The sequence below is a fragment of the Ciconia boyciana genome, chromosome 2 (assembly GCF_034638445.1).
Source record: "Ciconia boyciana chromosome 2, ASM3463844v1, whole genome shotgun sequence".
Taxonomy (NCBI): Eukaryota; Metazoa; Chordata; class Aves; order Ciconiiformes; family Ciconiidae; genus Ciconia; species Ciconia boyciana.
Genome location: NC_132935.1, coordinates 161,071,872 through 161,097,127, shown reverse-complemented (window position 1 = coordinate 161,097,127; position 25,256 = coordinate 161,071,872). Strand labels below are relative to the sequence as shown.

At 42.4% G+C, this 25,256-nt stretch overlaps 1 long non-coding RNA gene across 2 annotated transcripts in view; it reads left to right on the top strand.

Annotated features, from left to right (window-relative positions):
* Positions 1–25,256, top strand: part of LOC140648549 (uncharacterized) — a 37,586-nt gene that overhangs the window by 2,904 nt on the left and 9,426 nt on the right. The window contains exons 2-3 of one of the 2 annotated variants that reach the window (XR_012041271.1): positions 9,777–9,940; positions 24,649–24,818. This is a non-coding gene — a long non-coding RNA (uncharacterized lncRNA). The remainder of the gene's footprint in view (positions 1–9,776; positions 9,941–24,648; positions 24,819–25,256) is intronic. The other variant, XR_012041270.1, reaches the window with a different exon arrangement.

Sequence of the window (25,256 nt, the reverse complement as noted above, 5' to 3'; positions counted from 1 at the left end):
ACACAGAAGAAAGTGCCTTTGAATTTTGTTAACTCAGGCAAGTTAGCATAATTTAACTGAAGACATTTAATGCTATACAGGCCCAGGCTTGGGCGGAGTAGAGAGAAAAAAAGCAGGGAAGGGGAGGGAGTGGGAAGTAAAAGGCCACAGCCTCGGCACAGTGGGATCGCTGGTGTGGCATTTGCTAGAGTTGCCAGGTTGCCATCTGGTCTGCTAAAAAAAATGGCCATCTCCTGAAACACCGACCGTGCATGTGTGGATCTACTGCACATGCGCAATGGCTTGGGTGAGTCTAGGATGTGTCAGAGCTACTATGCATGTGCAAATTGATTTGAGCTGAGACACACGAGCATGCTGTGGGCTCAGATCAACTGCTAGGTGTGTGGGGAATAACTGTCACATCCCACAGCAGGAATACGTTCAGTGAAATCACTAGATTCACTTCTTCATGCATGGTTCATCCGGTCCTCCCATGTAAACGTTGTTTAATACCTTTAGATCACCTGTAAGTGGTTGAGCTTTGGGCTTTGTCTCTTATGCAAACACGGATGTGTGTTTTTAACTTTTTTTCTCCATTATTTTTTATATTAACTATATGTAGCTATCGCAATATAAAATCTGAGTGGAGGCAGGACGAAGTTAGCTTTGGAGTAGTGTGGTCTAGGACAAGAGCGTGTTAAGGGACTTATGCCTATTAGTTATACCACTGTGCCGTATCTCGTTACGTGTCTGAACAAAGCTAGGCCGGTCTAGCTGCAGCTGTTCTGTGACCTGCTGCAGCCATCGCTGTGGCAATCAAAGGTGTGAAGAGCTGTGTAGGACTGAGAGACACTTGTGAGCAGGAACCTAAAGTGGAGATGGAATTGCAGGAACCTGTGTCTTTGCTAGCGTTATTTATCACTCACTGAAGGCAGGGGGACAAGCTACGAGAAATTGTGTCACCAAACATAAATCCCGTGTAGGAGTACTTTGTTGATTCAGGACATTTGAACAGCTCTGACAGGAAAATTTTTACGTTTATACCTGGCCCACACTAGCCACCTATTATAAATTATCTTTGTCTGGAAAACACACATTTTTACAGCAAAGACGTAATATTAAATGAACAGGTCCTCTGCTTTACTGAATGTAAGGAGATCTTCCTGTTCATTGTAAACTAACTCAGGTGAACTGACACACCTGTTTTTTTTTTTAACTTTGGAAGCTTTGAAACTTTCTACTAGATTTTTACATTCTAACCTTCCTTAAAATAAACGCTTCCATGTTTTTGGAAGTGTTTCTGAAATACAAGTGAGACCCTTGCAGTAGTGATTAAACAAGGCATGCTAACGGTTTTAGCTTCAAACCTTCATAAGTTGTCCCAATGAGCTTAATGACAGAGTGATACTTTCATAATAGAACAAGTTGAAGATGGGACGCTGTCTTAAATCAGCTAGTTAAGGAAAATGATGCTGTTATAGAAATAATTAAAGGGAAATGACAACTGGTATGTAAATACTGTTGTACCATTTTACAACTAAAGCGGTGTATGTAACAGAAATAATGAGAAAATTATTCCAGATTCTATCAGGAATGGGATCCAGATACTTTCTCTTTTATGACATTAGTCATAAAGCCAGTTTAATGATCATTCACCACTCTCCATAAACCAAAAAGTTTAATTTTTGTTCTCTTTGCACCTGTGTTTCCATTGCAGTTCACCAAGTGAAGGCTTCATTTAAGATACATCAGCAACATGCTAACATTTTAGATGTTCAGTATATTGAACCACTTTGTCTTTAACCTGTGCTAAATTGATAATTGACTGTAGTGAACATCTGCTTACTTCAATATGCTGCTCTGAAAACTGAGGAGATTGTGGTGCCAGTGCACATCCCATTTGGCTATCCTTGCTGCAAGAGCAGCAAACTGCAGGGAAAAGGTGCAGTGGGCAGTTGAGGGTAGTAACCACATCAGCTGCTCATGGTAGGTTTTTTTCATCTGCATTCCTATTCACCCAAGTAGTTCAGAAATAGCTGAATTACTGTTTTTTCAGTATTAAAAAAAACCAACCCCAAGATAATTTAAAAGAGTTCTAGAAAAAGCCTAAATCAAGTGGCAAAATCAGGATTACATCATACAAATACATGACTCTTGGTTTATTTGTACTAAACTTGGCTGGACTAAAAAAAAAAGTTAGCATATGTTAATTGTCATATGCTAACACATGCATTGTAGAAGTCTAGTTTTAAACTTGAAATGTTTGTTTCTTCTTTTCCTCAGTTTTGCTTACTTGTCATCTTGTAGATGTGTCTTACTTTAGGCAACAGCACAGCCTGGATAGTGGGTACGACATACCCTTGAGCAATGGTGACTTTCCCAGCAGTCTGGGGAGATGCTTGTTGCTGCAGATGGTGGGGGATAAGCCTCCCTTCTCGTCCGGAGCAGCATTCCCAGACAGCTGGAGAATTCCAGTTATCAGGTGCTCCGGAGCAATGGACAGATAGTGTGGAGGTCCAGTCCCCCTAAAATCCATCTAACTGCTCTCTTTGGAGGCAGTGTAGTTCACAGTCTATGAGGAAAACCATTTCATTCTAGTTCTTGTTTTTTCACCTGCTCCCCACCATGAAATATCCTGACTTAACAGTCTACAAGAGCTACTCTCCGCACAAGCTAATCTAGCGTTTGTATGAACATGGGTTAATACAGTCTAGCCTCCCCATCCCCTGCCTGCTTTAACTTGATTAGTTTAGTATGTGTTAAAGGCAGCCTTGCCCACGCTGTGATATATGTGCTAACCTCACACCTTTACACCTCAGTCTCGCCAAAGCCTAAGGCCTTTTCATCATATTAAGCTGCTTAGACTGGGCTAATGTGACTGAGAAACACACCTTTTTTATCCATTAAGACAGGGCCAAAAATGTTAAGTGCTCAAGATGCAAGCCCCTAGGGCTTGTCTATATATCGAGTTATTACACGTGGAGGCTTTTATCTTCATAAGAAAATGTTCTTTTTGTGCACGCCAAAGTGTGATTTTAAAACTAGTGGTTATAGTATAACCCTCATGCAGACTCATTCATTCTGGCATCTTCTGGCTTTTTTTCAGATTACCTTCTTTAATTCATTTAAATTAAATCAAAAAAGGTACTTGTATTGGAATGAGTTTGTCCACATGAGGAATTGCGCTTGCCTGACTCTGGTAGTAGTATTAATAATACCTTCCCATGTGGAGAAGCTTTGTCTATTAGGAATGTTAATTTTGTACATGTTTGCACTTAATAAGAGCATCACTTGTTTACATTTGAATCTTGTTATTTTGACAAGTGGTAGCTGATACACTATATTGAAATTCATTAAGTTATTCCATACCAAGGCCATGATCCTGGGGATGCTAAATTAGGCAGATAAGTAACTAAATGCATAAATAGTTTAACTGAAGACAACTACCTCCTGAATAAAGTTTGTTCTGTGTTTAAGCATTTGCAGAAATGCTTAAATTCTTCCTAAACTAGCAATTTATATAATTTGTTCTTATAAGGAATGATGGACTATGTTGTATTTTGTTACCATCCATGTGAAGTCACATAAAGCATCCACAAGTTACTTACGAACTTCAGTTCCATTCGTTGTGACTTGCCTAATTCGTTGCAATTCATGTCTTGTTTACAACTTTATGAAACTGTTATTTTATAAACTTTAATATTCTGAGTTTTAGTTTTGACATATATGTGGTGGTGGGCAGCGGAGAAATAATCTTTTATGACATAATATTAGTTGCATGATTTTTTTATCTCAAAAGGTAGAATGCCAGTAGTTTGAGTAAAATCGAATTAGTATCTGAAACCAGTACACACTAAATGCTGGCTGCACTGCAGATACATGCAAGCCAGGAAAAAACCCACAGCCAGCAGCAAGCACACAGGGCAGTAGCCGGCCACTTTGTGTGCACCTCTCGGGAAAGACAATAGACTGGTGTGAAGTTAGGACTTTATCATGCAGAAAGTTAAATAAAAATGTCTGAGCAGTGTTTGCTGTTTGCAGGAGTGGTGCATTACACTCAGATTACTTAACAGAAATAATACAAACCTGGCCGTGAAACAGGGGAAAGGATTTGCGTGCATTCAATCATGCATTTTTTTGAGCAGGACTATGTTTTTATGCTGTGTTTTGTACAGCACCTAGTGCATAGGGGTACTGGTTCCTTATATGAGATCTTGGATGCTACGATAATAGGAATTTAGATACTATTAGTAAAAATAACCTTGTTATGTATTGCCATTTTTGCAAGGAAATATTCTCTGTCCCAGACAGGATGGCCTCACTTTTAAAGGAGTGATAATGTGGGAGAGGCGGGTGCCTTGGGTTGAAGTCAGGTCAACACTAGGAGCCCAATCCTGTTTGCAGCTGTTTACTTCAGTAAAACTACGTGTCTGAGTAAGAAGGGCAGAATTTGGCCTTTGGTTTTTGAAGTTAATTGCAGACAATTAATGGGGACGTGTCACCTACATGAGGTCCAGCCAGAATTCAATCCTTTACTTCTTTAATAACTAATGTTTTAAACCAATTAGCTACATACCCATATGGAAACAATAGTAGAGCCTCCACAGTCAAGACTATACTGAGATCCTAAATTAAATATATAAAAAAGGCTGTGCATGTGTTTTCTGGCTGAGAACAATGTTATATTTCAGCTTCAACCAAAAATTTTCTCCAAGCCATAGCCCCTCAACAAAAACACACGTTTTAATGAAAGTCCTGACACCACCTTAATTATAGTGCAGCAAACCTTACCGTCGTAATCCCATTTCATCCTTAGGCAAGGAGAGCATCCCTGGGGGCCTGGCTGCCATTCTTTGGTAGTGACCAGTTTTGCAGAAACAGCCTTTTCCCCAATGCATTTTTTTATTTAACCTCTCCTGCGCTGCCCGGGGGAAGATGCATGGGGAGCTGCTAGTGCTCATCTCCCCATGCTCCTTGCAGCCCTCCCGGCACTCCCTGCAGCCCTGGACCTGGAGGACCAAACAGCACCCAGGGAAGCCCAGCCTGCAGCCCGCTGTTTGGCATCCCCACAGCCCCCATGGGAGCCCGTCAGGAGCCAAAATTTCAGCTCCTTTGTAGCTCCTTTGTACCACATGGTACCTGACTCTTTCCAGCAGCCCCCACGCTGGCTGCTTTGTATATGCCAGTGCCCAGAGACAATCCCCTTTTTTGCTGGCCTGCCACACTTCAGAAAAATCCTTGCTTTGGATCCAGTAATGCAGGGGGGAATGGCTCTCCCAGTGGCAGTCCTAATCCAGGTGGGTGAGGACAGAGCTGTTTGAAAAGAAGGGCTGTGGGCACGTGTGAGCAGCCTGCAGTGTTCCCAGCAGTAGTACGTTCATTCGAAGCAGCCTTGCAGTGTCTCCAGGCTTTCACAGTGTTTGGATGGGTAAGTAAAATGTGATTAGTTTCTCACTACCATATTGATTCAGTGAGTAGATTTTGTGTGTGGACTGCGATATTGACAGGACAAATTTGCAAGGCTATTTGAAGCTGGGATCTTTTCCTACCAGAAATATGGGGAGATACATATGCACATACATAAACACAAGGGTATACTTGTGGTTCTTACATTTTTTTCTCCTGCCTCCTTGAATCAAAGTAATAAATCTATATGGTCAAAAGAGCTAGAATAATCAATCTCTCCTCACATAATTGATCTGAAAATTCTAATTAAGGCTAGAGAGAAATTAAACATAAGGTTTCTTGTTCTCTCTACAACATTGTCAAGTACAGTACAGTCTTCTATTATGGAACTCCTACAATTCTTATGTACAGAGTAAAATCATGCAGCTGAGATACTTTCCCTAAAAACAAGCAAAAGCCCTATGTCTGCTGGGAGGACATTTCTGTTATCCTGTTCCCTTCTATTTAGGTTCTCATATGGTGTTAATCACCATGGTATCTTACAGCTTTATAAAAATATAGTGCACCATATGTGATAAATCATTAATATTAAGAATGAAGATGCTGGATAAAAATATTCTTCACAAATCTAAAGCAGAAGACGTGCAGTAAGGGACATACCCAGACAAGCAGCCTGAGTAAAAGGAGCATGTGTATGAATACAAGAGATGGGGTCAAAGTCATTCCTTAGGTGATAATATTGCATCCAGTCACTGTATGTGAGTGTGAATGGCATACTCACTCCTTTCTTCCCTAACCTGTGCTACAGCACGCTAAAGCAGAGGGACTATGTGCAAGCTGTATCCTGTTCCCTACTTTGCACTGGAGAAGAGTGCCCGCCTTGCAGTGTTCAAGGTCATCAGTCAAAAGAAGATAATTTGGCGATAAATGCAAAGTAAGCTTGTGCATTTATTGTTAAATAAGTGCACACATAATTACGATCCAAACATAAAGCAAAATGAGGGACTGTACTTCCACTGGAAAGAATGCACTAGAGTGGTCATAAGTCACCCCCCAATTGGTAATCTCAGTTACATATTTTCTCATGTTTTTCATTTCCCACTTAGTTTCAGCCGGATCTGTTTTCTATTTATATTGTGTCAACACATAAAAATAATTTTCTCTGTTGTATCCCTCACTACTAAATTCTTTTTCTTGATGGAATAGCAAAAGTAATTATATTTATAAATGGAATGCCTGTTTTGCCTAAGTACCATATATAATTCCCTTCTCTAAGAGGGATTTTTATAATTCCTCCAAAAATGTCTTGGCAAGGATCAGCCCACCAGTTGGTGGTGTAGGGACAGAACTCAGGATTCTGATCCCTTCGGCCAACAGGTAGGACGGCACCACAGAAAAAATGCTCTAGTTTGTCTGAGAGAATGATGCTGATGTTAAATATGTGTGGTTATTAAGCACCCTAGAAAGCAAATTCACTGAGAATTGCTTCCCACCTGTGGATTTCGCTATTCAGCACAGAATTATTTTGGCAACTGGAGCATTCTTCATTGTGGATGGCTGTGGGAAGATACTAATCCTGCTCTTCAAGTAAGATATACTCACTGATCTGGTAGACCTGTTCCACCTCTACTGTATCATATTGTGAAAGGAAATCAAACAAATCCCAAGTGAAAGGACGGTTAATCTCGAGTCCTTCTTATCCCCTTTCTACCTTCTTTTTCAGCTGCTTTCCACAGACAAGTTCAGATGTCCCTTGCTCAGTAAGAGTAGAGCAGAGGGAGATCTGTTGCGAGCTCTGCATTAAGGGCAGTTCAGTTTTTCATCTCTGGGCACTCCTTGAGAAAACCTCAATCAAAATCATTGTATGGGGATGGTGGATCCTAGCCACAAACAGTTCACAGCTTGCTCACTGGATGAAACAGCGACAGGCCTCCTGGAGCTGATCTGCATTACAGGAAGAGAAAATCATTATTTTCTCACTGGCTTGTGCTGTCTATATGTGCATGTGTATTCTTTTATTCTAGTTTCTCTAATATTTGCTTTGATTAAAGGTTATTCCAGGGTACCTACAAAGCAGTGAGACATTCTGTTCCTACAGATGTGGCAAGCTTGAGGAAGGTTGTATTGGAGCATTCTAAATCCATGTCCCATGTGGCTTGGGAGCTGCAAATGTAGGGATCTACGTGGAAGAGATGTGGCTGATGTAAGACAAGAGGTCCTTGGCCTTGCTCAAAAGAGTGCCTAAACCTCTAGAGTCTCACAGGGTTTGATACAGGACCCTGTAGTGTAGTTAGTATTTCCACAGGTACCAGTTCCTCAGCTGCTGGAGCTTCCATTACCCAGTTTTCACTGAAACTAGAGTATGATCAGCAGAAGCAAACACATACTGCTGCTGAAGCTCAGCAGCTCCCACTCTGGTATCTTTAACATAAATCAGTTTAAACTAACAGGGAAGTTTAATAGCCACATCAGTGACTCAGCAACTAGCACACGTTTGTGTCTGCCATCTGTGCAGGAAGGGGTCCTCCACTAGAAAGGCAAGGATATCACATCTTCGGCCACTGCAATGAAATCCATCAGGGCAGTGAACATGAGTCCCAGGAGTGCCTGTGCTGCAGTGGCCTAGTTTATGCAGATGCTTTGAACAAGCAAGCTCATGTGCTGCTAACAGTGTTGTTCCAGCAGTGGCAGCTACAGAACCCATCAAACTGGGTATGCTCCTGGGTGGTTAGCCCCAGCACTCCATGGCTCTATTGCTCTCCTCTTAGTAAGTATGACTTAGCTCCTTTAAAGCTCTGGCTACATAAGCTGCATCCTCTGAAGTACGGAGAAATGCAAGTCCATTTCCCGCTTCACTGTACATTTAATCAGAGGCCTCTCAGAAGTTTTAGACTGTAGTCTTTCTTTTTCTGTGTGTACTCTTACTGAGGGTTCATGTTTATTTAAGATTTAACTTTATGAGCAGTTTTCCTTTATGTCAGTAATTCATATACACAGTACAAATTTGGTCTGTTGCCTCATCTTTTGCATTCAGCTGGTTTGACTGATCTAACATTGCTGATTTACCGGTATAATTTAGCTTGTCTGAAAAGAAGGAAGATTGGTGTTGGCTGAAATAAAATTCTGAGATGCCTATGGAGTTTTATTGCCCTAGATTTTTGGATTGCTGTTTATTTAAAAAAGTAGGCAGAACTCTGACTTTAGATTTTCAGGAATGACTACATTATGTCAGTGTTGCTAATTCTTTGAGTCAAGTCATTGTGGTTAGCCAATCTTGTTTTCTGTCTCTGTGGTAAGATTCTAAATCCAGAAGGCTAACCTCAATGCTCCCCCAAGAAAGCAGGCAGAGATGACAGTGCATTTCCTTCTCTGACCTCTGTAGTCAAGTTTTATAGAAAGATGGAATCTATCAAATTAGACCGAACACCAAATCACCTCCATGAGAATGAAAGGGTCAAACCCTGTTCCTGTAGTGGTATGTGGAACAAAAATGTACTGAAACATATTTCTTAAATTCATTTCTCTTTAAAAATTGTTTTTCTACTAAATTCAGACTATGAACTGTAAAATTCTGTCACACTTGTGAGTTACACATGGTTATGTATCATTTCAGAGCAAATTTGAGGTTATTTGGATTTCTGAATTCTGCATTTCAGTACTACAAGATTATGCATGTGTACTTGTCTTGAATTTCCTGAGTTTGTAACATTTTTGGGGGGATAATTATAATATTCTGATTTATTTACATAACTCTGGCTTAACATGATTTCTTTGGGGACAATTCCTTGTTCAATACACACTTCTGATACCGGGAGGGGAGGAGGAAGCTTTAAGGGAGATCCTCCCCTACATTAACTTCTGCCTTCATCTCCTTTCCTAGTGCTGATACTAGTTCCGAGTGCAGAGTTACAGCTTCATGTGAGCAGTGCCAAGATTGGGGCTGAAAGGGTGAGCAAAAATGCACCTACAAGCGGGCCTGGACAGCCCTGCTGCTGTCGCACTGAGCGGGCAGCCCAGGCTCAGTGATGCAGCATGAGAAACGGGTCTGCTCCTCCCGGGGCAGCGCTGGGCTGAATCACTCCTCCTGTGACAAGGGCCACGTTGCAGACCCTCAGCACCTCCTCTCAGTTCACACAGCGGTTGTGTCTCTCCTTCCAATTAGCAACATAATCATCCATGAACGTGAACTAAAGAACTCGGTCCCACCCAGATGGGACTGGAGCCTGTTTAATGAGTGGAAGATATATAATATCAGCATTACGACATATAAAAAACTTGGCTTGTCATCGTGAAATTCACTTGTACGCTCTGCTTGTACCACTGGAGCTGTGCAAAGCAGCTGAAGCAAACTGGCCGTTTGGACCAGGTTTAACTCCTACTTTACATCACAGGATTATGATGATAGAGCAGGAGTATTCATTCTGCTGGAGCTGCCTCCTGAGTGACCACTGGGCAACCTTGGCATTTTTCAGATCAGTGACAGATCAGACCAATGACAGCAGGTGGGTGACCAAGAAGCCTACTGACAACCCTTTGCATGTGGTTGAACGGACTGGTGAGTACACAATTCCCTCTAACTAACTGGAGGATTTCAAACAATAAAAGCATCCATGATTTGGAAACTAACTCTAATAGTGGAGGGACAGCTGGCCACTTTGTCACCGCTGCCACTTTGGTGTTACTTAAGACTGACCTGAATTCTTGATCTGGCCAGTCTGCTGATATGTAATCATAGTGATCCGTTAATTACTTGGCTTAATTACAGCTAATTTATTCTAGTGAAAGGTTTAGCTATATGTAGATTTTTAAGTTCCGTGTTATTCTTCATTGAGATAATTTTAAGGCATAAAAGATATAGCAAGCAATGCCTTATAACAACCCATTTCACAAAGAATGTGGAACTTTACTAGGAAATTCTCAATACAATATTCTTCACTCAGGCAGTAAATATCATAGCCGTGAGAAACATCCTGATTCTTCACACACACAACAGGGAATTGGAATCCCTCTCAATATCATTTCAGCCATGCACTTATGACCTGTACTTCCATAATACCTCTTTGCTGTGATACTAGCACCAGGTGTACTGTCGGTACACCTACCTTTTCATGTTATCTTGACAGAAAGATGCAGTTAGCAAATGGCATCACGTATTAATGCAGAAGTGACCCTTTAATGTCATGCACAGATACACAAAGAAAGAGCTGCCACTGAAAACTTCTGATTAAAGATAAAAGTAGAGAGCCTGTAAAAACACTAAGATAAAAAGTAAATCCATTTGCCCTGAGTTTCTCCTGCTATCCCACCTCCTACTCTAAATTGATGTTGTCAGCACTCATAATGTTATCACAAGTCTTGTGATGTTTGATGTTTCACTCCTTACACTCCAGCTACTAGAGTTGTGTAATGGGGTTAGAAACTCAGCTTTCCTCTTTCTTTAATTTAAGTAAGTTTCTAGTCCTAATGGTTAGAGTATAAAGCTTGCAAATGTGACCCAGGTGCACCCTAACGGCTCAAAAAACAGAAAGCAAAGTAGAAGAGCTCCACATTTATCATTTTACAGACAGGCTTATGATTTTGAGTGTCAAACTGTAGTTCTTGAACATTTGGAGCTGGCAATAGTGGCTTGAAAAAAAAGTACCTGAACAAAGTACCACAATATGTTGCATTTTCCAGGAAGCATAGCAGTCATTATACCAACAGTGACAATTCTCTTTTCAGACACGGACATTTTCCTATTTACTTCGTTACACAGCATCTCAGGGTTCAGCCCCAGTCTGACTGGGCTGGAGGGGATCATACTGATGTGTAGCCATATTGCTTGATGTTGGAGGGCTGTCATGGTTTAACTCCAGCTGGCAACTAAGCCCCACCCAGCCACTCGCTCACTCCCCCCTGGTGGGATGCGGGAGAGAAACAGCACGGTAAAAGTGAGAAAACCCATGGGCTGAGATAAAGACAGTTGAATAGGTAAAGCAAAAGCCGCGTGTGCAAGCAAAGCAAAACAAGGAATTCCTTCACTGCTTCCCATGGGCAGGCAGGTGTTCAGCCATCTCCAGGAAAGCAGGGCTCCATCACGCGTAACGGTTACTTGGGAAGACAAACGCCATCACTCTGAACGACCCCCACTTCCTTCTTCTTCCCCAGCTTTCTATGCTGAGCATGACGCCATATGGTATGGAATAGCCCTTTGGTCAGTTGGGGTCAGCTGTCCCAGCCGTGTCCCCTCCCAGCTTCTTGTGCAGCCCCAGCCTCCTCGCTGGTGGGGTGGGGTGGGAAGCAGAAAAGGCCTTGACCCTGTGTAAGCACTGCTCAGCAGTAACAAAAACATCCCTGTGTTATCAACACTGTTTTGAGCACAAATCCAAACCATAGCCCCATACTAGCTACTGTGAAGAGAATTAACTCTATCCCAGTCAAAACCAGCACAAGGACTCACACTGCTTGCTTGTGCTAACATAGAGGAAAAGTTTTGCAGCACTCCTTAGTCCCCTGGCATGTCTGTGCATAACACCTGTAAAAGCAGGAATGTTCTGACCTCCAGTCTTGGAAGGTGATCTGCCTTTCATAAAGGTCCAGCAAGAAACTAGGAATACTCCACCCCTGCCAATCCAGCAACAAAGGGGCAAACCAACCAAGCAAATGCAAGTATGCAAATACAAGAACATTGAAAATGGTTGAGTTGACTTAAGGAGCTCAAAATGTACCAAGTGCGGTTTTGATGAACAGACCAAAAATACTCAGCTGTTGGTTTTGGAAAACCAAGCTCCCAATAGCAACAACTCAGATTTAAAGGAGTCACAATATTTAAATGGAGTTCCAAATTATGAAAGACTTAACAGTATATCACTAAAAATATGAATTATACCTAGAACTGAAGAGGTATCCAAAGCAGTGAGCAGAGCCTGAGTGTTGTACGGGCACAGCGGTCAAAACTTCTCTGCAGTCCACAGACTGGTGATCCCAAAGGTCCCTCTCTGCTTGCCCTAAATTGTTGTGTAATCCATTCTGGAGGTTTCAAACTTAGAGATAATTGTGGCAGAGTTTAATTGCAAAGAAGAGGTGGAAGTCTCTGAGACCCAACTTCTACATGAGTAAACAGAATACATAGGGATGTTATGTTTCACAAGTATAAATATATGTGACAAACTAAAATTTGATAATATTTTTAAGTAAGTAGTATTTGAAACTGAACTAAAGAAGATCATTGATCCTATACTGACTCTGGTACTAATTTTGACCTTGAATTCAGCAGTAATTTCCATGTCGTAATTTCCATGAGACTGCCACATTGCTTCTAAACTGCTTCCCCTGTAGGGAGCTGAAGAAACTATTATTGAATTTTGATCGCTTTGCTGAGTGTTTCAAAGAGCACGTACATTTTTGTGCATCGTGACCCACTTTATTTAAGGCAATGGACTTATATTTTTTATCTCTATATTAAAGCACTGTGCAAAATCTGTGTCTTGCAAGAGGTATATTCTTCAGCCTTAGGAACTTCTAAATTACTTGGAAAAGTAGACTGAAAATTCATCTCCAGGATATGCAAACCATTGGAAGGGTCTACATCTTTCTTACGTTAGTTTTTCACGTTCTCTTCATGCTCCCTCTCTTTCTTTGTAATCCTTTCCAGCTTCTTTCTAGCTCTGTTATCTCTAATTACTTTCAAATATACCCAAATCATCGTCCCTGTATTGAAATGAACTGTCTCTTATTCTCAGCTGTGCAGGCCTCTGCTGCTGTGGTACCAAAGTCAGGTGTATTTCTAAAATCTAAAATGAGTAAGGTTTAAAAGATTGTCCCACCTTTATTGTTCCTGCAGTCTACGGCAAGACTTCTGTTGCTCTGGCAAGACAATTTAATGCTAGTTGTGGTTGTTTTTTAAATAATGGGAAGTGTATAAACTCCTTGTGGTACAGCTCTGTGTAGATAAAGCTGCTTTCAAGCCATTGATTTGACTTTGAAACTCCACCACATATGAATTAAAATGCTAGAATTGTCGTCCTGTGAGTCTGTCTCCTTTTCTGCCTCACTAAGCATTAATTATTGTGGTCTCGACACTCTGTTCTGCCCTTTTCTTCTCTTTCCTCCTCCCCACTCCCCACTGTCACTCCAATGGCTGGGGAGTCTTCCCAGTAAAGCAATCCAGTTCATCTCCCAATAAAGGGCCATCAGCCAACACATTCTGGGCCTAAATTCATCTCATAAATATTGGTACAGGCTTAAATAAATGCAGTCCTTCAGTTAATGTACTAGATTTCAATGGAATTACATAGGGAATTAATTTTCCTCTGTCTGTAGTCTGAAAAACAATAAAATAGGGAAATGCTTAGAATCTATGGCTCAGCTTTCCAAACTGGTTGAAAGACTGGTTCTTGCATGTTGCCCATGAATGTAGGCTGTAGCAAGATACTCCTGATGGGCGTCTCCTCCCCATACAAACACATAATGTGTTAGGCCTTACTGATAGAGACAAAAGCACCTCTAGTTGGCAACTCCATTGAGAGTCAGCCTGCAGACCTGTATGGTTACTGGTTCCAGGTAATGGCATGTGTTTTAGTATGTGTGGGTAATTTCTGCTACATGTGACGACACGTATTCTTGTATGTTTATCTCCTTGGATAATAACACAAGTTACCATTTACATAGCACTTTAGAAAGAAGGGTACCAACAGCAGTTGCAGGAATTAATCTGACAAGGTCCAGCAGAGTGCATACAGTTGGTCTGACTTGTGCTGGCATATGTAATACTTTTTAAACTCTGTGTGCTTTGTGACTTGTTCTAGTACCTAAGCGAAAAGTCGAATATCAGGCTATTCTAGTACAACTGGATGGGAAGACAAACAAACAAAGAATTTGTGATGAACTTTTCAGCTAAAACTTAATTCCCTTTTCTTTTTTTATTCCATTCATTCATCTCCCATCCTTTCTGTCTGCATATTATACACTGTTCTCTTTCTTTACCATCTTTTTCCCCATTGCCCTGTGCCTTTTCCTTCCCAGATGAAACATCCCTCTTTTTCGCATTCATTGCCCTTAGTAGGTTCTCTCCATATAGTTCATAATTTCTCTCCCTCACTCTCCACTCATTCCAACATCTTGGGCAGCAGTAATTGAAGCAATGGTTTCTGAAAGAGCAAACCATTCTCTAGAGAAACACTGCAGATCATTATCTTTCTCTCTCTGTTAATGGAGAAACAGAAAATGTGTGAAGTCAGTTGATAACAGTAAATATGTAGATGAAAGTCCTTCTGCTGCAAGAGGTATCATAAATATAAGGTACCTACAGATATTTGATCTGAGCAAAGTCTTCCTTGACTCTTCATGTTCTCATTCCATATCTATGTATAGCTGATGTCTGTAGGAACACACTGAAAGTCCAGATCTGTGCCTTAATTAAATGAACAGGGTTTTAATGTGGAAGATGCAGGAAAATATTTTTTTATCTCTTCCAGAATGGGCAGCACACAAATTGTAATAATTTGTGTGCTGATTGTTACCATGATAAAACTGAATCTGCTGAAGAGCCTTTTGCTGACTTTTCATGGATCGGTTAGGTCTGTTCTCACAGTGAAAAGTGTTTGAACTGTAGCATTACCATTTCAAATTATTTTCTAACTTCTCTCTGAAAATAGAAGAAAAATAAGAATACAATAGTCAGGACCCCTTATAAAATCTTCCTAGAGGAGTCCAAGGATACTCACCATTGGTCTCAATGGAGCTTTCACACATCCTTGAAAGGAATTCATTAAGCTGGAAAAGCTGGCTGGAAACCAGTCTTCCTATAATGTCTTCCATAATTTGCTTCAAGGGACACATTTATAGTCACTCAGCCTTTTTTATAGGTCTTGTGCAAGACGAAGGGCTGGGTCACAATTGCAAGACTTTAATGAATAGATGTTTGTTGCGTGCCACAATCCAAATAATTTTTCAAGCATCTCAGCACAGTGCAGTCTTTTCAGTATGGACTTTCCCGAGGATATGCAACAGGATGATAGCTGCAACCTCTGGAATCATAATGATAGAGTGACCATTTTTGTTCCAGGTGCTCCTTCTTCCATGCTGACCCATTCAGATGCAGAAAGAAAACATCCAGCAACTGCAATTTCTACTCTTGATTTTCTTCCAGGACTTGAAGATTTTAGCTATTTCTTTTTATTCATATTAACTTCTCTACAGGCTTGTATGGAGACAGCTTATGATAGAAAGGCTCCTCCGATTAACAAACATCGCTGAAACTTTGAATATCTATCAGACATGGCCAGACCTCAGGATAACATACTGCTTTTCAAAGTAGTCATAAGATCTTCTTCATGAAGTCTGCTTAATTTATGAGAATTGTCTGTTATTCCGATTCCACCAAATGCTGTTATTGGATTATAATAGTTAGAGAGAAAGGGAACAACAACAAAAAAGAGATGATAGGTTTTTTGGGTGTGAAGCTCATAGGAGTTTTAGAATAGGGAAGTAGATTTGGCTGCTGACCTTTGATTACCAAATACAAATTCAGTCAGAAACTTTTTATCTGAAGGTAGCCCAAATTAAGAAGTAGCTCACTTCCTAGTTCTCCTTATCGTTCTGAGAAAACTGAGCACATTGTCACTGGACTTTTTTTCTGGACATTTTCCACCTGGTCACAAACATTGGAAGTTATGTCTTCGCAGGCTACGCCAAGTAGCTATTGCACAAAGAAACACTGAATGCATTTATATATTACAACAGAAACAGCTTTGAGTCACTATATTGATAGACAAAGGATCAGATAGTAAACTTTTTATTAGCAGCCAGGAATTTCTTTTGAAAATTCTTCATTTTCTTTGACATCCCTACATATGTGCTGCAGCATGCTGGTACAGTTCTCTTTCTATCAAAATAGGATATAATGTGTGACTGTGTTCTAGAAAAGTGTTACCTTTTTTAACAGATTTATAATTTTTTAATGTCAGACCGCCACAAAGCTTTCAAGCAATATCTGCTGGCCTAAATTACATTAGGAAAGTGCACGTTATGCTCCATTTCCCTCAAGGAAGGGGAGGTAAACACAGGCAATCTGGACTGGGAGGGCCAGAGCAGAGGTAAGAAGGTGGCCAGCTCCCCAGCGTCTTGGCTTTTACTGTACTCTTCCGAGGGTCTCTGCTGGATTGATCCATGGCAGTTTCAAAGAAAGATAACAGGGCCTTTCCTGAAATGATCAGAGCCCTTTGCTTTCATGCCTGTATCCATATTTAACAAAAATTTGTCTGTTATTCGAGAGAGGTGGCTGGTCCTCAGCTTTCCAGGGCAGGCCTGTTAGGCTCTGTGCAGACAGACACAAGCTTCTTCTGCCCATGCCTTCTCAGCAGGCATATTAGCTTGGGCACCGAGCCATGCTAATATAGTTCTGTGGCTCCTAGACAGGGGCTGGCACAAGTCCGGTTGGCTTGGAGTACGGGCAGGGTGAGCTCACATCTGTCTGCACCTGTCTGTGCTGACAGAGGTAAAAATCAGGGTGGAAAAAGAAACAGGAGAAAACCTAAATGAGCACCTCTGAATCCACCTTGCGTTAGCAGCCGGAGTGCTTGAAGTCGGGGGGATGCTGGGGTGCAGCCACATGCACGGCAGGAGCTGTTGGGCTGGGTCTTGCCTCTGCGAGAGAGAAAGAGAGAGGCTCTGGAGCCTGTTTGTTCCACATTGCCCGCAGGAACTCAGCAGGAACAACAGCTCTTGATGAGTTTCTGCAGGCGGCCCATACACCCATTTCTTCCCAAAATGGCAATACAAAAGTAGCAATACAAAATACCAAAGAAGGGATATTGTATTCTGCTGAATACCAGCTACTCCGAGGAATGGGCAACACAGTGTGATTGTTGCATCCTGAAGGACAGACGGAGACGGCATCCACAAAGGGGGAGACAATATTTATGGTGAATTAACACTGCTGACAGACATACCTGGTACACAGGGCTGGTGGATGCTGTTCCTTCAGTCTGCAGGGAAAAGCAATGCACTGTAAAGCTCAGTGGCATTTTGAAATACTTGTAAAATCTGTGCAGCACAACCTGAAACTATTATTACCCAGTCAGTCACAGTGCTGCTAATTGCAACAGTCATCCTATGCCCGGGAAGTTGGGTTGAGGAACTGAGCTCAGGAAAAAAGACCACCTAATTTAGGTCCCCATTAGTCATTGCAAAAGCTGAAATTATGGGACTGACTCCAGCAGGACAAGCCAGGTCACCTAGATTAGACATTTAGGCTTCATATGCAGAGAGTGAGTCAAAAAGCCAATCTGCTTTCCTAGGTGAAGGAAGAGCTGGTGGGATGTAGCCAGTGCTAAATGCTGCATTTGTGTTCGCTCCCTTTCTCTCCCCGACGCTCCAGCCCTTGCCTCAGGGCTGCCCACGGGAACTGCTGTCCTTTGGGCTCTTGGCCCTGGAGGAACCTCTTCTATTGGGTGCCAAACTGAGCCGGGTTCGCTCTTTTTTAAGAAACAACCAGTGGCACTAGGCTGAGCAGAGCCTACAGCGCGCTTTTCTTGCTTCCTGAGTGTGTGTCCAAATTGCTATGAAAAAGGTGGGAAGAGATTTCACGTTCCCCATGGTGTTCCTGTTAGCATTTGTCAGCGTCTTCTCAGTATGCCCTTCCAGTGATCTTTCAAGTGATTTGTAGGATTGGGCCTAAATCTAGGTTGCAGAAGAGCTTAGGTGGGAGACCGACCAGGCTTTCCAGCTGAGCAGAAGGGCTCCTCAGGGATTAGGCAGTGATGGTGGTTAGGCAGTGCTCCCTTTAGCACCTCTGGAACTAAGGTGCCTAAATCCAGAGGTTAAGGAGCATGGATAACACTCTGAGTGCCTTTCTAAAAAAGCAGTCAACACATAAATTGCTTCTCCTGCCCATAGACAGCCTGCATGGTTTGGTTCAGTGGCAGAAGGAAGCGGGGTCAGGTGTTTCTTTTGTGCTCAGTGAAATGGTATCTGTGTGCCCAAGAAGCTGGAAGGGATATCTGAGGTCACCGAGTTCAGCCCTTCACTACTGCAGACAAACATGATGTAATCCCTTTCATTACATGAGCAAACTCCCATTCTAAAAGTAGTTAGTTCTGCTTGTTTTCCTTTTTTTCTCCACTTGTTTTGCTCTCCTCTCCTCCTGCAGTAAACTTATGCCCAACCTTACTTTTGATTTTTGAGCCAGTGTTTATTCCAGGCTAGTTTTACCGATTATACTCTTATGTCTAGCCCTTCTCATCACATTTTTTGTATTTCTGGTGAGTGGAAATGGAAGATTAAATCCACAAGAAAAGAGTTCAATATCACTGTATTTGTGCATATGAAATACTCAGCCCGCTAGTGCTTGATTAGACAATTTTGAGATACAGGCAAATGATAATTACATTGGTCACAATACATTTAACTGAACATCTGAAGTAGCCTTCAGATGAAAGAAAAGCCTTCAGAAAGAAAACCTTTCTAGGACAAGAAGAACTTTTATTTTATTAAACAATTTATAATTCAGTCATATGGTTCTTGAAGACACTTACAGCTGAATTATAAAGTAGCTTATTTCACTTATTGTCACTTCGCATTTTACCAGTTGGAAGATCTGCACAGTGTTTCGCAAGGCAGAGACAAGTCCCCTGGAACCTTCCAATTGCATCTGAAAAACTTGGGCTCCTTTGCTCTCCCTTAGTCTTAGCACATTCCAGCTACCAGCGATGTACCAGTCAGCCAGAGCCCCCACCAGCAATCTGGCATCTTTTTGCTCTTCATCTCTGTCACATCAGACTGGAGACATGATTTGAAGCCAGTTTTGTAATGGAGGTAGAACAGAAAAGCATAGGCTTGGGAGCAAAATGATGAGGGTAGAAAAATGTTCGCTAACTGTGTGCAGGTGACTGTGGTTAAAAGGAAGTGTGAACATTTGCTGGCTTGCCTAGCACAACAGAACACTTCAAGCGGCCTTCCCTTGTGATACATTCAAGGCAATTTTATTTTGAATTTCTTTCCAAGTAAAATTTTAAACTTGGTTTTTGATCAGTTTAACACATTGGTCCCTGGGACATTCTGCTCAATGCCTGTAAGACTGCTTCTTCTTCCCGTCCGTCCTCAAAGCTTGGCTCTCCCCCATCAGCTATAAAATGTAAAAACTTGGATAGGTGTAATCAGCAATACGTATATTGATTCACAATAATACAAGACCAGTTGGAATTTGTATATATGCGTAATCAGCACTACGTGTATCGATTCACAATAACGCAAAGCCAATTAGAATTTACGTATATGCGTAATCAGCATTGCACGTATTGATTCACAATAATACAAAATCCATTTGCAAATATGTATGTACTCCTGAATTGCACGTAGCCATTTGGATGTCTTGACTAGTGGTTTGTGTGGAGTAGTCACTTCTGTAGGCCAATTCTATAAGTAGTTACATAGGTACATCCACATCCTGGGTGCGCCGACAGCCTCTGCAAAACCTCGTGTCCCCTCCAAGGGTTTGGCTGCTGGTGCTCAAGCCCGACTCCGATGCGGCACAGCTGCAACCTGGGAGCAGGCTGCTGGGAAAGGAGCTGCGTGAGATGAGCTGGGAGAGGCTCTGCCGGGGGCTGACCCCTTCGCTCGGGAGCTGCCTTTGCTCCAGCCCTCGCCCTGGATCCTTGCCTGAGCGATGCTGCAGCTACGTCTGAGCCCGGCCACGTCCCTCACTGACCCTTGTCTTCCTGGCTTGATCTCGGAGCAGCCTCATCCCATACCCAGGCTGGTGCTCCCTGACCCTGCGCACAGGGCAGTCCACGCAGGTGAAGCCAAGAGACGTGCTCTGCTCGCCTGCACCGGGGCAGTACGCGGTGCGTGCTCTGGGGCAGGGGAAGCACAGGCACGTATTCCTCACATTCAGGATTAGCAGTACGAGGCCCTGTTCCTGAGCAGGCACCTGAGTGCTGTGGTCATGTATCTTTCTATAAATTATTACTTCACTTCATCACTCGCAGCCTCTTTTCATCACCTCTTTTCCTTCAGACTGATGACTGTTTTGCGATGGAAGGCTTTTTTCCTCTCTAGCTGGACCGAGGCCATTCAACAGAGTGAGCAGCAGGAGGTACTGAAAGGGAGATACTGTTAGCACTGTTTCCACACACCCAAAGACTGATCTTTATGCAGCTGAGACTACAAGGGATATCCCTTAAAATAAAGGCCAGCTTATTACCCATCTTCTCCAACTCCTGTGGAGCTAAATATCCTGAAGTTGAGAGAAGCTGCTGCACAAAGCTTCTTTATAGCTCTCAGTGTGCCTTCTTTGCTGGCTCCAGCTGCCCCTACACTCTGTTTTTCCTCAGCCTTTTCTTCAATATTTTTTCCAGTTGACTTAGTTATTACAGTACATGGACCAGACTGAGGAAAATACACTGAAGGTTGGAGCTGGCAGAGCAGGGAGAGCTGCGAGGGAAGTGCTTTTGCCATCCAATGACATCATCTGCGCGTTAATTGGTCACATTCCCGCGGATGGGAGGCACTGGCCAGCGTCCTTGGGCTTACTTCCGTGATACAGAACAGAGACGGTGCCTGTCTCCTGCCAGCCTCTTTCATTGCCAGCCTTCTGGCAAAGCTTAGGACATTTATAAAAACAGTACAGTACTTTATTTAGCCTCTAGTGAGAAAAAGTCACTTCACAGCTCCAGTTTAGGCACAAGGCACTAACAAGCAGGTTAAAAAAAAAAATCCCTTACATAAAAACATTTCAAATGAATACATGAAAGTTGATTTGTATTCCAGATGACCTCGCAAATCAGGAGATTGAGCTGTGCCTTTTATCTCCAGAGAAATGGGTTCAAATCCTGATTAGCCCATAGAGGAAATTCCATTTAATGGTCTAATTTTGGTGGGCTGAAAAGCTGTTCCCTGCCCAGAACCACCATCTATTATGGCATGATTGGCAGTCTGTGTTCAAGACAGAACAAGAACTTCACCTCATCTCTACTCCTATTACTTCATCCTGCCATCAGCTCGCACTACCTAACCCTCCACTTCCAAAGAGCCTGAGAAAATAGACAGGGTTTGCAGCGTGAACAGAGTCATCACAGCTGTGTCCGGGCAGAGCAGTGCATGCATGCGGTTAATGGGGGCTGTGGTGGTGCCAAGAGGAGAATGGCAAGGTGGCAGAGGGGAGCCTGAGAAAACAAGGAGGAAGCTGTTGGAGGAAAGTTTCAATGGGAGGAGATGGAAAGTGGACAAGAAGGGGAAAAACAGGGAATGAGGATGAACAGGGAAAGGATGCATGGGTAAGCAAAGGGTGGGATGCAGGTATACCCGGAGCTGAAGGCAATAAACCAAAACGAGTATAACTCCGTCTAACGGCAGAAAGAAACGTCAGCTGTGGGAGGGAGTCTCTCAGAGTCACTTTGTTGAATGGCCTCACTGTGTCTGGTGGTCCTGGTTGGTATAGAGATGCCCTTAGTCCTCAGCTCGTGCTGAGGACTGTGACAAAAGTATCTTAGCACTGTTGTTTTCCCAAGTCTTCATTCCTCAGATCATGAAACACTCTGTTCTGCAGAGGAGCAGAGGATTTGCGAGACTGATCAGCAGCCAACTCAGGTCTCCATCATATCTTTGCAGAAGCCACAGATTAAGAAAAGAAATGTTCATCTCCAGTCTAATCAGTACAGAATTTCCAAGATGTTTAGTCATATTTCTTCTACCAGTGTGAGAAGCTCGTGTGGTGTCCTGCTAGGTGTTCTCTATAGGAAGAGTAAGTGGAGGAAACCCGTGGAAATTTGTACTGTGACACTAGTAAGCCATATGACCCAGTTCTGTGCAGTGCTGTGAGCAGACACAAAACATTGTCACTCTAAGGTGGCTGCAGAAGTGGATGAAAACCTGTGGGTGATGGCTATGAAGGTATTGCTGTCATACTAGGAAGGCATTTCAGCCAGGCCTTGCCGTTCCCTTCATCCTTTTCATAATCACCCTGGGTGTGAGAACAGTGAATGTGCTTACAAAACACCGCTGTTCGGGATGGTCTTACTAGGGACAACAAAATCTGAATTTAGAATGGCATTGATAATGGGGAAAAATGTTACAAAATCAGCCTCATGATTAAGTGCGACCTACTGCACTTTGGGAGGAGAAATGCAAAAAGGGGACCTCCCAGCTGGGCAGCAGCATAGGGAGGGACTGGGGGCACAGAGTGAACTAAAGGCTGAATATAAGGACGATATCGGGCTTCGTTTTCTGGCTGCAGTTACTCCAGCAGCGAAAGCCGCTGTCCGTAACCCTGTTGCTCATCATCTCCTCTCACCTGAAGTTTTGGCTTCTTTATACCTTCTTATACCTCAGCCTTACCTGGGTCTGTTAAACTGATGATTAGAAAAGACCTTTTTTTTGAATTTTTGACTCTAACCTGGATCATTTACCCAGATTGTGTTAGGGAACGATTATACGGCAGTTATGCTGGGTGACCTGGGAGGGGGAGAGCCTGCAGCTGAGGGGTGGTGATAAGCAGCTGGAGTGGGTGAAAAGTTTATTTCTTTTCACCCAGCTCAGCTGCAGGCAGAACAGGATGTGTGACTGCAACCTAAGACATAGGAGATAATTATTCTACTCCACTTGGCACCGGTAAGGCCTCAGCTGGAATACAGTGTCCAGTTTTGGGCACTGCACTGTAAGAAAAATGTAGACAAACTGGAGAGAGTCCAGGAGAGAGACATTAGAAATATCAGAGGCATAGAAGGAACAACCTAGGAGGAAATGTTGAAAAGATTGTTTGTTTAGTCTGGGAACAGCAGAGTCTAAAGAAGAGACATGATAAAAATCTTGCAATATGTTAAAGTTTATTGTAAGGAGGATAGTGATAAATCTTTCCTCATGGCCACTGGGGGATAGGGAAAGAAGGAACCAGATTCATTTGCAGCTAATAAAATTTAGATTTGACATTAGGAAAAACTTGCTAGATAAGAGGGTGATGAAGTAAAGCTAGCTAGGGAGTGCATGGGTCTTGTTAAAATTCGTAATAAAGGCATTTTATTTTAATAATGAGCATCAAAAGAATAAAGATGTTTCTTGTTTAAATAACTATTTTGGGCTAACACCTGGGACTGGATTTCCACGTATTGACAGTAGAACGATGTGGATGCACTTGCAAGGAATTGCTCTTGGACTGCAAGCCTCAGGGCATGTACTCTTTTTTCATGATCAATGTATACAAAACCCAGCATCTTGTGACTGGTCTCTTATTGTGGGATCTCTACATATTGCTGCAATACAAATAAGTCATCATGTAACACAAGGATTTGTATAAAATTTTACAAATACAGGAATAACCTTTCTCTTATGCTTTCATTTCTGGCTCCACTATATTTTTTTCCTTGCAGGTTCATATCCTGTATCTCTAATCCCTTCTTTGTAGATTTGCTGTCTGTGCACAGCTAGAGATATATCCACTGATTGCTGTTAATCCTTTGAGTGTTTTTACATTATACGGCATATGTCCAGTGAAAGTTCTGTCGTATGGTTTTAACGATACTTGCTGATCCTCCAGTGACACTACTGGAAACAGAAAATCGCACCATCATCTTTCCATCCCAGGAAGTTCTCAGGCTGTGAATTGGGTTTTCTTCCACAGTAGAGAATCAAAGAACTTCGTAATAGAAGTTCAGTCTAATGTATTTGCAAACTTAGAAAAGAAACAGAAGGTTGGTCTAAAGGCTGGATGTGGAGGTAGGAAGTCAGCACACAAAGGTCCCACACTGCGTCTTTGGACTTGCCCGTGACCTTGCAGAGGTAGCTGTAGCTGGTCAAAATTTTTTCATGAGACCTATGACAGAAGATGGATTTTTCTCATGAAATAAAATCTACCAGGGAATATATTTGCTACAGAATGCACTTTCTAATCTTAACCTGTTTGGATTTTAAGTGTACCTTTAGGTATGAGTGTTTTGGATTTTCTGCTGCTTGGTTTTAGTTTAGCTGCAAAATCTGTTCGAGGCGTTTTACTTTAAATTCCGGATATATGTGCTTAACATTCATTCCACCTTGAGATAATTTATCTGTAAATGGACTCTAATCAAGAAACCTGAAGTCATGGCTACTGTGGGATACTTCTAATATTTTGAAGATGAGTAATATTAAGCCTAAATCCCATTTAAAGAGTATATTCATTGGAGTAATAGAGCAGTACAAATCAGCGAAACAGAATAGCCAGTTAAACTGGGTTTATAGCTGCTTTGCTTTCCACAAAAGCACAGAGCACCCATGCGGTATTAATTACCATATTAATTAATATTTTTTTTACAGTTCTTCGCAGAAGATAGGTGTCTACAGCATCTGTTGCGAAGATCCAAGACGCGGTCAGTCTTGTCTACTAAAATAAGTGGGGAAAGGAAACCATATCCCATGAACATCCTCTGCACAGTCGCTGGGTGACAGGACAACTTCTGGAGATGGTTCGAGCCCACAGCTCCATGGTGAGCCTTCTAGCCCCTAACTCTTGGTTGCTCTGCAGGGGATTAGGGTAACCGTGTGCTCCCAGGTCTTCCTGTTAGAGCTGCGACAACATGAAAGGTTCACTGGGATAGAAAGACAGGACAGGAAAGGGGTGGAGGGAGGAGAGGGGGAACTCATCTGCCCTGATTTAGATATTGAACAACTGGACTTCAAAGACTCTGTTAGTCACCACAGGCTCCACGTACAGTCAGTGGAGAGGAAAAGGAACTCAAGAGAGATGTTTGTCTCCTTTCAGGACAGGAAATGCCTGTTGCTCTGCTGCCTGTATGAGACATCTAGGTATCTAGCTACTTGATATGTGAAGTTAGCTGAGATGGCCTTGCATGGCCTATTGGTTATGGCACTTTCCTGGGAGGAGAGAGCCTGAGCTCTGGCCTCTGCTCCAGGGACTTCTGATA